The following is a 14,738-nucleotide window of genomic DNA, read 5'->3' on the forward strand; positions in this document are numbered from 1 at the left end:
CTTGCGTCTAAAAGCTCACTTTGTACTTTCAGCTCAATTCATTATTTGATTATCTTATGGTCATCTGAAGTCTGAATATGTTGTCTTATTCAATTTGATCAGACATTTGACTCTGAATCTACAACGTGGAACAAATGTCAAAGTGGCGAACTAATTCCACTTTTGCGATCATGATGGTGAGCTTAAGCTCTTTAGGAACCAATCTCCCATTTGAAATTTGGAGTCAACTGCACATTTTCAATGCCGCCAAGACATTCAACAAGAGGGTGGAGACCTACCACAATGTTCATTGAGGACCAAGACCACATCAGCATGGTGGATGAAGAATTGGAGTAGATCTCTGATGATGGACCTCAATCCCAGAAGAACAAGAAAACAAATGTCAACCCTAGAAGGAGAGGCACTGAGGGGCTTGGAGACTCTCATTATTCAACTCAGTCCAGGAGAAAGCATTCAAAGAGGACTGAAAGATGCTCTTATTTGCATGGGTCTCACAAGTCAAACCTGAAGGGCAAAAAGCAAAGGTTCAGACTGATGCCAATGATGGTAGTAGACATAGCAAAAAAGCAACATCACATGGGAAACCAGATCAAAGGAATGAATCTCGTACGGTGAAAGGACGATCATTATAATGACAGATGGGATGTTGATACTTACCATTATAGAAAACACAGGCATGGGGAAAGAAATTCTAATTACAAGGAGAAACCCAAATGCAGAGAATGAAATTCGGATTACCACATGTTAGACGTAAGTAAAGATCAAATGACCTAAAGATTTCCTTTCCAACATTCAAGGATGGAAGGAATGATGATCAAGATGTGCATATACAAGCTTTTGAGCAATACGCAGATCTGAAAGATATTGATGAAGATGAGTGGGTCGAGTACTTTTCATAGACTTTGAAGGATGCAACTAGGACATGGTATTACCATTACCCACCATGCAAACTTCGGACCTATAGCAAGTTGAAGAAGGCATTTCTTCTGGAATATAGTGAGAATTGTGGGGATGAAGAGATAGTCTATGAGTTGGATAAGATTAAGCAAGGCAAGTTGTTAGTGAGAAGCTATGTGAAAAATATCAAGGAGCTCACCAAAAAATTGAATGGAGCTCCTTTAAAAAAAAGGACGCGTGCCTGGTTTTTGAGTGGATTCAAAAGCAAGAAACTTAGAGAGCAAGAGGTACTAGCATCGACTAGGAAGTTTAATGATCTGGTAGAAAGACCTTTGAAATTGGAGCATCAGGCTAAGAAGGAAAAGGCCATAAGGGAAGAAGAAATTTGAGTGAAAGTGAATCATCCATTGAGGAGTCAAGTAGTTCGAACTCAAGTTCATCTAAAAGTGAACCAAAGGACCAATCAAAGAGCAAGAAGACGGGATCATGGACTAAGAAGATAGAAGCTATCTCCAAGTAGATATCGGAGATGTAAAAAACCAGACTAGCAGTGGGAAAGGTGGAGACCTCATGTACAAAGTGTAAGTCTAAAGAACACAGTTCTGATGAATGTTGCCAATATACTTATTGTAAAGCATTCAAACATCTATGGAATAATTTTAAGATTAGAATGCAATGTTATAGAGAAGGCAAAGATGTATTTATAATAGCACTGAAAAACCCTGAACTAACAAAGCAAGAGGGGTGCCCAAGATTATGGAGGATGGGGCCTGTACCAACAATACGCTAGGAAGAGGTAAATATCAAAAAAATTCTGGTATTAGGGGCCAAGGAAGAGCTGACTTTACATGGTGTAACTTCAGCTAATACATGTAGCAAGTATTCAGATAATGTTAAAGCTAAAGTTTCCAAAGGAAAAATGACAAACCCACTTCTAGTGTACCTAATCACCAAGAGTGTTGAGATTCTCATTGCGGATTTACCAGATGATCCAGTTCACTCAACGAAGGAGACTGAAGAGGCTCAAAGGTGGGAGAAGCAAAGAGATATCTGGAATGCCAAGGAGGTAGATGAGTGGCACAAGCAAAGGAATTTGGTAGCCAAGATCATGGAGTATCTAGCAAAGAAGATTCTAGAGAAGCCTAAATGCTTGGAGGCCAGAACTATCCAAAGGCTTTTGCCAAAGTCTCTAGAGGTTCGGAGAGGGAATTCCCAGAGAGTGAATTTGGTAAGGTGGATCCTGAAAAAGAATATGAAGAACCAACAAAAGGCTCAGAGGTGCACCTATAAGAAGATGTTTGGCAAGTCCGGACAGACTTGGCCGAGGCTAATCAATTGGATCTAGGGATGGAAAATGTTCAGAATCAGCAATCCGATTCCTCACCAAAAGGATCCATTAGCCAGAAGATGCAAGAGGCTAGTAAAGGTATGGCACTACAAGGACAACTATCTAGAGGGGAGATCCTCACACTCAAACAACAACTCTGAGAATGAACAATATCAAATATATGTAAAGGTTTGTGAAAGGATTCAAGTGTCGAATTAGATGACATCAAAAGGACCTTACCAGAGGCTTCTAAGTTTTATTCGAAAACAAAGATAGAAGGAATTAGATGCAATGGTCGTGGACCTGTCTGAGATTAAGGATGATGAAGTGCCAACCATCCTGATTGGTTGCAAGTTGAGAAATTAGTGGAAGACACTGTCACACGTAATCCTAGAAGATGATGTGAAGAGCATGTCAGTAGAGAGAGGTTGGGAATACAAGATATGAACTTACCAACACCCTCCAAAATCCAAATGGCGGATCAGAGAATAGTCTAGGCCAATGGCTTAATAAAAGACATGTAGATCAAGGTAGGATCTAAGAAATTCAGAACCAGTTTCTAGTATTAGATGTGCAAGGAGCCTACATTATGCTATTGGGGAAGCCTTAGCTTAGAAGTGTAGGATCCATTCATGATTATGCAAGCCAAACATTGACAGTTCAAGGACCCCATAGGAGAATATAGGTAAAGATGAATAATACCAAAAGATGGACGAGGACAATGAATCCAGAAGAATTGCATAGCAAATATAACACTAAGAAGATCAAATGAATGTTAGCATCCATAAACGTATTTTCTATAGCAGAGATAGACTTAAATGCGGTAGATTGGAAGAGTGCACAGCGTCAGAGGCAACAATATCTAGAGAATTTCACTAAGTCGCATCCAGGTGAAAGACCAGTAAGTCTGGATGGTTGGCTGCTAGAAAAACCAGGTCCGAATGTGGAGGATTTTAGATCAAATGAGGAAAATAGGCAACCAAGTGCAGACACACATGGTCGGAATAGTATACAATCAAATAGAGAAGTAGATTCAACATGACTGGAAAATCCCTTTAATGAATTTGTAGTAGGTATAAGGAATAATAATGAAGCTGAATCTTTGGGAAAAAAAAGGTGGTAGATCAAAATTAGTTGTTGCCAGATGATCAAGAAATCAAAGAATGGAATCTCAGTTCAAAACAAGATCCAAAGATGGTCAAAATCAATAACATCTAAAACTAGAAATAAAAGAGAAATCCAGGTAGTTGTTCCAAAAATATAAGGATAAATTCATCTAGGAGTATACGGATCTAAAAAGAGTAGATCTAGAGGTATGCCAACATTAGATACCATCGAAACGAGATGCAGGACGAGTAAGGCTCCAGAGGTGCAGAATGAATCTAAACTATGCCAAGAAGGTTAAGGAAGAGATTAACTATCAAATTCTGATTACCAGACAAGGAGAAAGATTGATTACAGTTTGTAGCAGCAAAGAAGCTCTCAGTCGACGTCCAATTACTTTCAAAGATAATGATAGGTTATTTTACAAAATTAAGGGTTTTGACTTAAGAGCTAGGGACTCTTTTCCACGGCCACTCGTTCACTTACATGGTTTGTAGGCTCAGAGAGGCTAAGAGAAACGATATATTATATACAATTTGATAATCCTCTCATTAGCAGAATTACACCACTTCTTTTGAAAAAATGATTGAGTACAACAAATTTTGGTGTATATATTCCTTTTAAGTGACATTCGGTTGTGTCCACCAAACATTCCCCCCTTCCTATTCATTGCATGTCCTCGTGCAATTTGCGTTTGACTGTCACCTTAGTAATTGCTCGGTCTCTTTTCTAGTGTCCCAGTGAGTGCCTGAATTTTTGTGCCCTGCCCTTGTGCCCTTGCCTTGATCTCCATCTTTGTCGCCAACTCTCTGAAAGGATTATTGTTGAGAGTGCTCTGATATGCTATATGTCGAGTTGCTAGATCTTTCGTCAGGGGATTAAATATGGAGGAGTTGACTTCAAAAAATCCTATCATGAATGCCTCCTCGAAAGTTTGCATGTAGTGGGAGGACAAGAACATGACCCTCGCATACAATCCCATGATCATGTTTTTGCTGGGAATTTATGTTTCCATATTCCAACACAGCCCTCTGGTGCCTTCCATAAAAAACTTGCCACGGGTGCTCCGCTGCTTCTATATCATTGAATGCCGTAATGTAGGTGATTAGCATCTTTGCAATCTTCACTAGCATCTGACATGCAAGATCTGGTACTTCCTTCATCATGTTGATGACTCCTTTGAGCGTTTGAACCATATACTATTCTAATGAAAGAATGTTATTGCTTAGCTTCGTTATAACTGGGTAGTTCAAAACTGTTGGTCTTTTGCTTTGCCATGGATATGTTGGAATTAGGGTTGCAGGAAAACACACACAGCTTGGAGAAGACGAAGGAATCTCAAGGCACACAATAGAGAGTGTATTACTTAGTGTGTAATGGAAAGATAGATAGCCCTAGAGTGATGGGCATATATACAATGCACAAGAGAAAAAACCTCCTCAAGAGGGAAAAAATGCCCCGACGGTCCTAGTGTGTTCACACACATCACTATCACATGTATATGGTAACAAATCCCCCTGGAGTGCTGCGGTGAACGAGAGCTGACTATATTGTTCTTTTGGAACCACTTTTGGACACTTTCTTTGACTGACATCCGATAATGCCTTGACTCTGGATGATTTGTGCCTGAAAACCACGACGTTTCCTATCTCCCCATCAGTTTCTGAATTCATCTTAAGGGGGAAATTGATCCAGGAAATTTGCATGACTTTGTAGGTACTGCTTTACTCTGCTTTGCCCTAATTAGACCTTTAGTGTTACTGCTCCCTGATGCTTGTGTTTCACCCTCTTCCGGACTCTTTCTTGTTTTAGATTGCTTTGGAATAAGGCCTCAAGGTGTTTCAATTACTGCTATGGTTAGTGGGGTAACTCCATATTCTTTTCCTAACCTTATTCCATAATGTTTTTGTTGGATACTGACCATTTTAAACCATTGATTACTTTCAAATGACCATTTGCAGACTGAAGGTAACAAATCATTAGGTTTTGATAATTTTAAGACCCCTTTTTGTGACTATTTTTGCATGGCCAGTTATACTTTTGCATCCTCCAGCCAATGATCAACTTCTGCCCTGATTTTGTCATCAAGGTACATGGATCGTGATCCATGTTGGGATGGATTTTGCAATTCCAATTAGTGGAAGTTGTTCCTGGGATTATGGGGAACCCACTATGCAATTTTCTCTGATTTTAGGGTTTGGGGAACATGGATCGCAATCCATGTTCCAACCCCTTTTGCAACTGTTTTTGCATACAATGATTCTGTCAGTTATTATCATGGGTCTATTGGTGAAAAGGTTTTTGTTTTGGGCATGTTTTGAACTCCCCCATTGGCTTTGATAACTTGCAAAATTTCAGACTTTTATCTGCTTTGATCTATTGTTTTGGTAATGTTGGTGCAGTGTGGAACATAAACAAGTGTTTTTGTAGGGTTAATGATCATACTTGTCAAATCTGGTGGAGTAAGAGCTACCGAGGTGGTCGCAGCAGGTAGAAACAAAGCGAGACACTCTATGCTTCTCTCTCTCTCTCTCTCTCTCTCTCTCTCTCTCTCTCTCTCTCTCTCTCTCTCTCTCTCTCTCTCTCTCTCTCTCTCTCTCTCTCAATGCAATATGAGCTTATTTTGCCCCATTTGACTATATGTTCCCTATCTACCCGGAATGCCCCATTTATACTTACGTCCATTGATCATATCTTGCTGTTCATATCACCTACAATTTCAACCGTCCTTCATTCTGATATTTGGTCAACAATTGACCTTGAATGTGTAGTTTTGATCCTTTAGAAGCTGGCTCAAAATCCATCGTGTGCCAAACCTTTTCATATTTGCCATGTTCGAAGACCTTGCTTTGAAGTTTCGACGTTTGCTTTCAAAAGTCAATTCCGACTTTCCTGACTCATCTTAATAAATTTTGTTGATTATTTGTCCTTTTTAGCTTTTTAGTGTTAAAATTAAAGAAAAGTTACTTACAATTATTATTAATTGTTCCAAAATATTATCAAAATTATTGTAATCACTCATACATATATATTATTAACCCAGCATGTAGATGGTGTCAATATGACTAATGATTATGCCTGCTAAGAGTTAAAAGCTCTGAAAAACTGTTTAAGGAAAAGAAAAAGAAAAGAAAATAATATATACAAAATGATGAGTATCTTGCTGCGTTTTTCTCCCTTCCTATAGTGAGTCATCCCAGACGAACATGGGAAGAAGTGCATGGGTACGAAGTAAGTATCTATGCATAGCCGTATATTGTGGCTCTATGAAGCAAACTGAGGATATGCATGGGGTAACAAGGCATTGTGCAAGATATGGGTTCTGAACAATAAGTTCAGTGGTTTTCGAGGATGAGGTTAGGTTGAAGCTGCGTGGTTCGATCAAAAGTAGTTGTAGGAGACGCACTCGTTCTTTGACACTTGCAGCTAGAAGGTGTGACACTGCATTATCTTTTGATTGAGGGTTCGATGTCGGACGCCACTGACATTGCTTTGATGTGGACTTCAGGTTCGAGTCATTCAGTGAGCGAGTTTGTTTCTGTTTCCATATCCAAATGACTTGTTTTGGTTGTTGATGGGGTGTTTGGATAGACCTGGTTTGCTTGACAAAAGCCTTGGTGAGGGTTGGGTGGTTTTGGTTGATGCATCTTGGGTGGACTTGTAGTACCATTTCATTTGGGTATCCATATTTTCTTGGAATGGGTTTTCATAATGGACTTTTTGACCCAGACTTTCCTGACCACCATTTGAGAACATCGCTCGATTGGAGTAGGTTCTGATTGAAGAGGTTCCCATATGTAGTCTAATTGTACAAATGGGTGGCAAAAGATTTTTCATCTAGCATGAGTTGTAAAGTATTATCCTGCCAATTTGGTGTGGCTTGATAGGTGCGCATCCATGACACTCCCAGAATAACTGCTTTGTTAAGATCTGTATCTTCTACAACATGAAACTGATGGGGATAAACTATTCCATCAACAGCTATTGGTAAATTTACATGTCACGGGCTGTTCATTGTTCCTATGTTTGCTACATTGAATTCCATAGTATTTGGCATTAGAGTTTCTTTTGTTAATTTCATAAATGTGGAGTAGTTGACAACATTTTCTCTTGCCCCAGTGTCCACTAATGTGCGCTCAGTGGTACCATCATCAAGCTGCAACATAATGCGTAGATCTATGTCACCTAACGATGTAGACTTCGTTTGTATGGAAACGATTGGAAGTGAATTGGTACAATTGTCCTGTTGGTTATTTCTCTAAAGGTTTACCCACTCCTTTCGATTTAATATTCTAATCTTGGCTTCTTGCTATGCATGTTCTTGAATATCATGGGCTTGACTTCCGCACTGATCTGCTACATGTATTGTTTGGAGTTCTTCTAGTGTCATTGGAAGAAGATATTTCTTTAACCTGCAGCAGCCAATTAGGCATCTCCTCACCGGCCAATGTTGCAAGCTTGATGGTGCCACTTTGTGATATATCATGTATTACAAAAGGCCCCATCCCTCGCTTTTTGAGTTTTTTGGAGTGTTGTTTTAGGGTATACACCAAAACATAATCCCCTTTTGGAACTCCTTGCTAATCACATGTTGATCATGGAAAGCTTTCATTTGTCGTTTCTAAGCAATATATCCCTGCTACCGTTGTCACTCTGGTTTCATCTAATTATTCTAGGATTTCTAATCTCTCCGATAGCTCATGTCCCATCCAAGCTAGTTGTGTTGCAACATGTAATGTGTTAATTAAGAATTCCATGGGTAGAATTGCATTAATCCCGAAAACAAGGTTAAAAGGAGTAGTTCTGATGGAAGTTTTAAACACTACCCTATAAGCCCATAATGCAGAGTGTAGCTTTTGATCCCAATCATTCCTTGAGTCACTCACTATTTTGGTGAGCACCGTGCATAATATTTTATTGGTACTCTCTGCTTGTCCGTTAGCTTGTGGGTGATATGGTGCTGATTTGTGATGGATCACCGTGAATTTGTCAAGTAAGCTTTCAATGACGTTGTTCATAAAGTGTGTTCCTTTGTCACTCACTATTTCAATGGGTAGATGGTATCTGGTAAAGATATGGTTGAAAAGGAACTGAGCCATAGTCCGTGCATCATTTTTTAGTGCTGCCTTTGCTTGCGCGCATTTGGTCAAATAATGTGTTGCTACTATGATGTATTGTGTGTGTGTCCTATATGCAGGAGGTATGATGGGGCCTACAAAATCTATGCCCCATTTGGCAAAGGCGCGTACTCCCATCATTGGCCGTAATGGCATTTCATCTCTCCTTAGGGGTGGTCTTTTGCGTTGACATTCATCTCATCTTTTGACATACGCCTCCACATCCCTAAACAAAGTTGGTCACTATATTCCCACGTGAAGTACAGGCTTTATAGTTTTATTAGCAGAGAAATGTCCCCCTAGCTGGCCCGAGTGTGCTTGTTCTAGGATAAAGAAATATTTTCTTTGCGTGGCACACAATCGTAATTGTTTTTCCTTTCCTCGCCTGCATAGTTGATTTGTAATTAACGAATAATGATTTGCTTTCTCTTCTACAGATCTCATTCTTGCCTTACCCCATCCCTCTGGGAAGGTCTTGTTTTTTAAGTACTCGATTATGTGAGTACTCCATTTGGGTGCTTGTACTACTCGAAACAAGGTGGCATGTTCCCCTCGAGGTTGCTTTGTACAGATATCACATGTTTTTACATAAGTGTGGACACTGTTTTCCATGTTTTGCCAGTAGACCCCTAGTCTCCTTAGTCTTTGGTATGTTTGTGTTTCCCCATTGTGAAACCCCGTATGTTGTATATGAGCCTGTTTGAGATAGTATTCATATTCGTGTGACTGCATACATAGTCTCAGAATCCCATCCTTACCATCCTTGTACAGTCATCCGGCTAAAAGCTGGAGATTTCTTGTTCGATGTATGATTGATGGTTGTCTTTCTACCTGTAATGATCGGATTGTAAGTAGAGGGATGACCTCTTTACTGTCTACATGGTGTCTAAGGGGTATCGTGTGTTGATAGATCTGTAGATCTTGAAGTCGCGGAGCGGAGCGTGGGTCGACTCTCTCACACACACACACAATGATACACAGTGAGCTTACACAGAGATCTGTTAGAAGGGTTATCTCCCAAATCCTTAGTAGTCACAAAGAATATGTTAGTATATACAAAGAGTTAGAGGTAAGTGAGTTAGGCGGGCGGCCGGCCATATCCGCATAAGAGGCCACTTGGGCTTTAATCCCAACAACCTCCCACTTAAAGTCCAATGTGGCACTTTAAGTAACTGTAAATCTATGAACATAAATGTACAAAGATTTACATGGCTGCCATCTATCCAATGCCCAATAACTCACGACAATGCACAAAGCCCTCTCCTGGAAGTCCCTTTGTGAGTAGATCAGCAGGATTGTCCTTGGTGTGGATCTTCAGCAGTTGTATCTGCTTGTCTTCAAGTACTTCCCTAATGAAGTGATATTTCACATCAATATGCTTAGTCTTCGAATGGAACACTGGATTCTTTGCCAATTGTATAGCACTTTGACTATCACAATATAACTCTGGCATATCTGCATTGATTCCCAAGTCTGCAACCAATCTACCAAGCCAAATAGCTTCTTTGCATGCCTCATTTGCTGCAACATACTCAGCTTCTGTAGTAGACTGCGTAACACAATCTTGTAATCGAGATCGCCATGATATGGCACCTCCAGCCAATGTAAAGACATAGCCTGATGTAGATCTCCTCTTATCCAAGTCTCCTGCATAATCTGAGTCAGTGTATCCTCTGACACTCAAATCCTGACTACCATAGCATATGCGCATACTCTTTGTATGTTTTAAGTATCTCATGATACCTTTCACTGCCTCCCAATGTTTCTTGCCGGGATTTGACATATATCTGCTAACCACTCCCACTGCAAATGCAATATCCGGACGTGTAGCAATCATTGCATACATCAAACTACCCACTGCAGACGCATATGGAATCTTATCCATTTCAGCCTTTTCTTCCTCAGACACAGGACAATCTTGTTTGCTAAGTTTCACATATGGTGGCAATGGAACACCCAATGCCTTTCCCTTCTCCATATTGAAACGTTGCAAAACCTTGTCAATATACTCTGTTTGAGATAACCAAATCAACTTCTTTGATCTGTCTCTCTCAATGCGCATACCAAGGATATGACTTGCCTCACCCATGTCTTTCATGTCAAACGATTTTGCCATCTTTGACTTCAAAGCTGAAATTTCTTCCAAGTGTTTGCCAGCAATCAACATGTCATCCACATACAAAATAAGGATCAGCCAACTGCCATCCTTAGCCTTCTTTGTATATAGACAGTGATCGAACTCACTACGTTTGTAGCCTTGAGAAAGCATAAACTGATGGAACTTATGGTACCATGCCCTCGGTGATTGTTTTAAGCCATAAAGACTCTTTAACAACTGGCATACCAAATGTTCCATGCCTTTCTCAACAAACCCTTCTGGCTGCTGCATGTAAATTTCCACATCTAAATCACCATGCAAGAACGTTGTCTTGACATCCATTTGGTGCAACACCAAATCCAATATAGCAACCAATGCAAGAAAGCATCTCAATGTAGTCATCTTGACCACTGGAGAGAAGACTTCATCAAAGTCAATGCCTTGTTCTTGCTTAAAGCCCTTGGCAACAAGCCTTGCTTTGTACTTTGGCTGACTATCATGAGCGGTGATCTTATACCTGTAAACCCATTTACAAGGTAGAGCCTTTTTGCCCTGTGGTAATTTAACCAACTTCCATGTTTGGTTTTTATGCAGAGCTGTCATCTCTGACTGCATGGCCAACTTCCATTTTTTCGAGTCAACCACTTGTAATGCTTCCTTGTAACAAGATGGTTCTCCGCAATCTGTGAGCATGACATAATTTAGAGATGGCACATAACGATCAGGTGGTTTGGAGACACGCTCAGAACGTCTCACCACAACTGATTCTGCCTCTCTAGCCACTATAGGCTGTCCTGAGCCTGACCATGCTGTCTTGATGTGCTAGCACTAGGTCCATCTTCCCTGAAGACAACTCTTTTGATCTCCTCTGTCTTCTCTGGCTTAGCGTGAAACTTGGCTTCATTGAAATGCACATCATTGCTACGAATAAGCTTTCTGGACTCAGGATCCCAAAGCCGGTAACCCATCTCGCCCGATTCTCCGTAGCCAAGAAATATACACTTCTTGCTCTTTGGTTCTAACTTATTTCTGAACTCCTTAGGAATATGGCTATAAGCTTCACAACCAAAGACTCTGAGATGCTTATACAAAGGTGCCTTGCCTGTCCATAGCATCTCGGCCACTGCACTCTTATCCAGAACCCTACTAGGAGACCTGTTGATCAAATGGACTGCTGTAGCCACTGCTTCCGCCCAAAATCCATCAGACAACTCAGCATTTGACAACATGCTTCTGACCTTCTCTTGTATGGTCCTATTCATACGTTCTGCAACCCCATTCTGTGAAGGATTATATGGTGCAGTAAGCTCCCGCTTAATCCCTTTTTCTTCACAAAAGTCTTGAAAAGCTTTGGAAACGTACTCTCCACCATTGTCAGTTCTCAAGCACTTCAGCTTCTGACCACTCTGATTCTCCACCAGCTGCAAGAATGTCTTAAAGACCTTGAGCACCTCATCCTTGTGCTTCAAGAAGTAAACCCATACTTTGCGAGAATAGTCATCTATGAATGTACAAAAGTACGCTGCTCCCCCTAGTGACAAACTAGGCATTGGTCCGCATAGGTCACTGTGTACAAGAGCTAACCGTTCGTCCCTACGATTCCTCTTTGATCTGTGCGGTTCCTGTGTTTGCTTACCATAAACACAATGCTCACAAAACTCGAAATCTTGAAATGAAAAGCCAGGCAAATAACCATAATGAGAAAGTATTTCCATTCCTCTTTTTGACATATGTCCCAACCTACGATGCCACAGTGACACACTTGGCTGCTCAATCACATTAATTACATGGTTTTTAACCTCTGAAACATGTAAAGTGTACAGAGTTCCTGACTTGCTGCCATGTGCTACAGTCATCGAACCTTTGGAGATCTTCCAAGCGTTGTTCCCAAAAACTGTCACATAACCCGCATCATCCAACTTCCCTGTACTAATCAAGCTCTTTCGGATTGCTGGAACATGTCTGACATTCTTGAGCCATAAAGAAGAGCCATTCTGAAACTTCAACTGCACATCTCCCACTCCAAGTATGTCACAAACCTGCTCATTGCCAAGTCTGACATAGTCTTTAGTAGCCACATATGATGTAAACCACTCTTTGTGCGGAGAAACATGTAAAGATGCCCCTGAGTCGATAATCCAATCACTCATAGCATGTCCATCCTCTGGAGTCAAGAAAACAGAATCAAGATTGCTTGTAAGGAAGATGTCACCAGCTGCTATACCAGAATCACTGTCTGAACCAGATCCTGTGACATTCACCTCTTCAATCTTCACTGAACTCTTCTTTTCATCTTGCTCAGAACTCTTTGTTTTGCCTTTTTCTTGTTTCCACTTCGTACAGTCTCGCTTCATGTGACCCTTCTTGCCACAATGGTAGCATTCTATGTCATCCTTTGACTTCGAATCACGAGACTTACTTCGGTTTTGTGCCTTCTTACCCTTCTTTCCTTTAAACTGTTGTCTCCCTCGAACGACCAAAGCACTATTGCCTTTGCCTTTGTCAATGTTCTTCCTGTTCACTTCCTCTGTGAGCAAGCTGCCTTCTACATTGGCACTTGTAAGACCTTCTGGCGCGACAGAATTACTTAACGCTGTACGAAAAGTATCCCAACTGTCTGGCAAAGTGATTAAGAGAAACATAGCCTTCACTGAATCTGGAAAGACTATCTCTTGTGCTGTTAACTGGCTGAAAATTGTGTGAAATTCATTCAGATGATTTGACATGGCTGTCCCTTCCTTCATCTTCAAATCCACCAATTTCTTGAGCCAGTAAATCTGAGAAGCAGCACTTTGTTTCTCGTACATATCACATAGCTTTTGCCATACGCCATACGCTGTAGTCTCTTCTGCTACGTTGAAGTAAACATTTTCTGCCAGTGTCAGCATGATTGTGGAACAAGCTAACTCGTCAAGCTCTTCCCACTCATCTTGAGCCATAAATTCTGGTCTCTCCCCTTTGAGCTTCAGTGGCTTCACTTGTTTTTTCTGCACCAAAACCTGCCAAATCTGCTTCTTCCAGAATGGAAAGTTTGTGCCATCCAGCTTCTTTATGTTGTAAAGAGTCTCACTGTGAGAAGATGCCATATCTGCCAAACTGTTTACTCCTGAGAAAAATCCGGCAGAGTTTCCCCTGTAAACTGGCCTCTGTACACAGTAAACAAGCTATAATCAACAAGCTGAACACCTCTCCTCAGGAACTGTCAGTATTTTTAAAAATTTTTGACAGAGTCTCCCCTGTAAACTGAGCTCTGGGAACCAAAAGATAGCTCAAGAAACAATCATAAATAGCTGACCAATGACAAATCTAAAAAATCCCTGTAATATGCTGTCCTGTAAGCATACACTGTCTCCTCTCTGGGCGATGACAGAACCTGTATCTGTCTCAAGACTGAACTCTGAACAATGCCTCAACGGCCTGACGCATAAGATGCAATCCAGTGTCTACACAAAGTCATACATCCTAAGGGATAAAAGTCGCCGAAGAGGATGCGTGTAGAGGGGAACTCCAGCAACCTAATCCACCTCACACTGGGTAACCCAGCCCCCAGTGCTTGGCTTCAAAAAACCTCACACACGACCCTCTCAGATGGCTCAGCAAACTGCCCAGAACTAGCATACATCCTATAATAGACCAATCACTGTCCTATGACCGCTGCGGCGGTCTGTCTGCTAGCGTGACTCACAACTAGCAGACCCACAATCACAGTACATCAATCTGCAATACATGCCAGTGGTGTCAAGCCGTCGTATGGCCACACCTCCCCTGGAACCTGGCAAGCACAAGAAGTAGCAATGCAGACTGCAATATATATATCTGATGATATATATGTGTACCTGGTCTATAGATGATGCTCTGAAGACGAATAAGTGATGTATGTCGATGTCGATATTGATGTCGACCACCTCCTGCTTGCCAATCTACACAAGACGGATTTCTTTGTGGTTGAAATCTATCTTCTGCTGTAGTGCTCAGAACGAAATTCTGAGGGCATAAACGGCTTCGAAAGGGGGGTAAAACCCCAGGTCGCCTGCTGGAAACGCTCCCGGAACGCCGAGTGTGAATCTTCGAACTCCGGATCCAGAATCTGCCGGAAAAGTGCGCGCGCGCGCGATTGCGCAAATCCGCACTGAACCAAGGCTCTGATACCAATTGAAGTCGCGGAGCGGAGCGTGGGTCGACTCTCTCACACACA

This window comes from Adiantum capillus-veneris, chromosome 10 (assembly GCF_014529385.1).
Source record: "Adiantum capillus-veneris isolate H3 chromosome 10, ASM1452938v2, whole genome shotgun sequence".
Lineage (NCBI taxonomy): Eukaryota > Viridiplantae > Streptophyta > Polypodiopsida > Polypodiales > Pteridaceae > Adiantum > Adiantum capillus-veneris.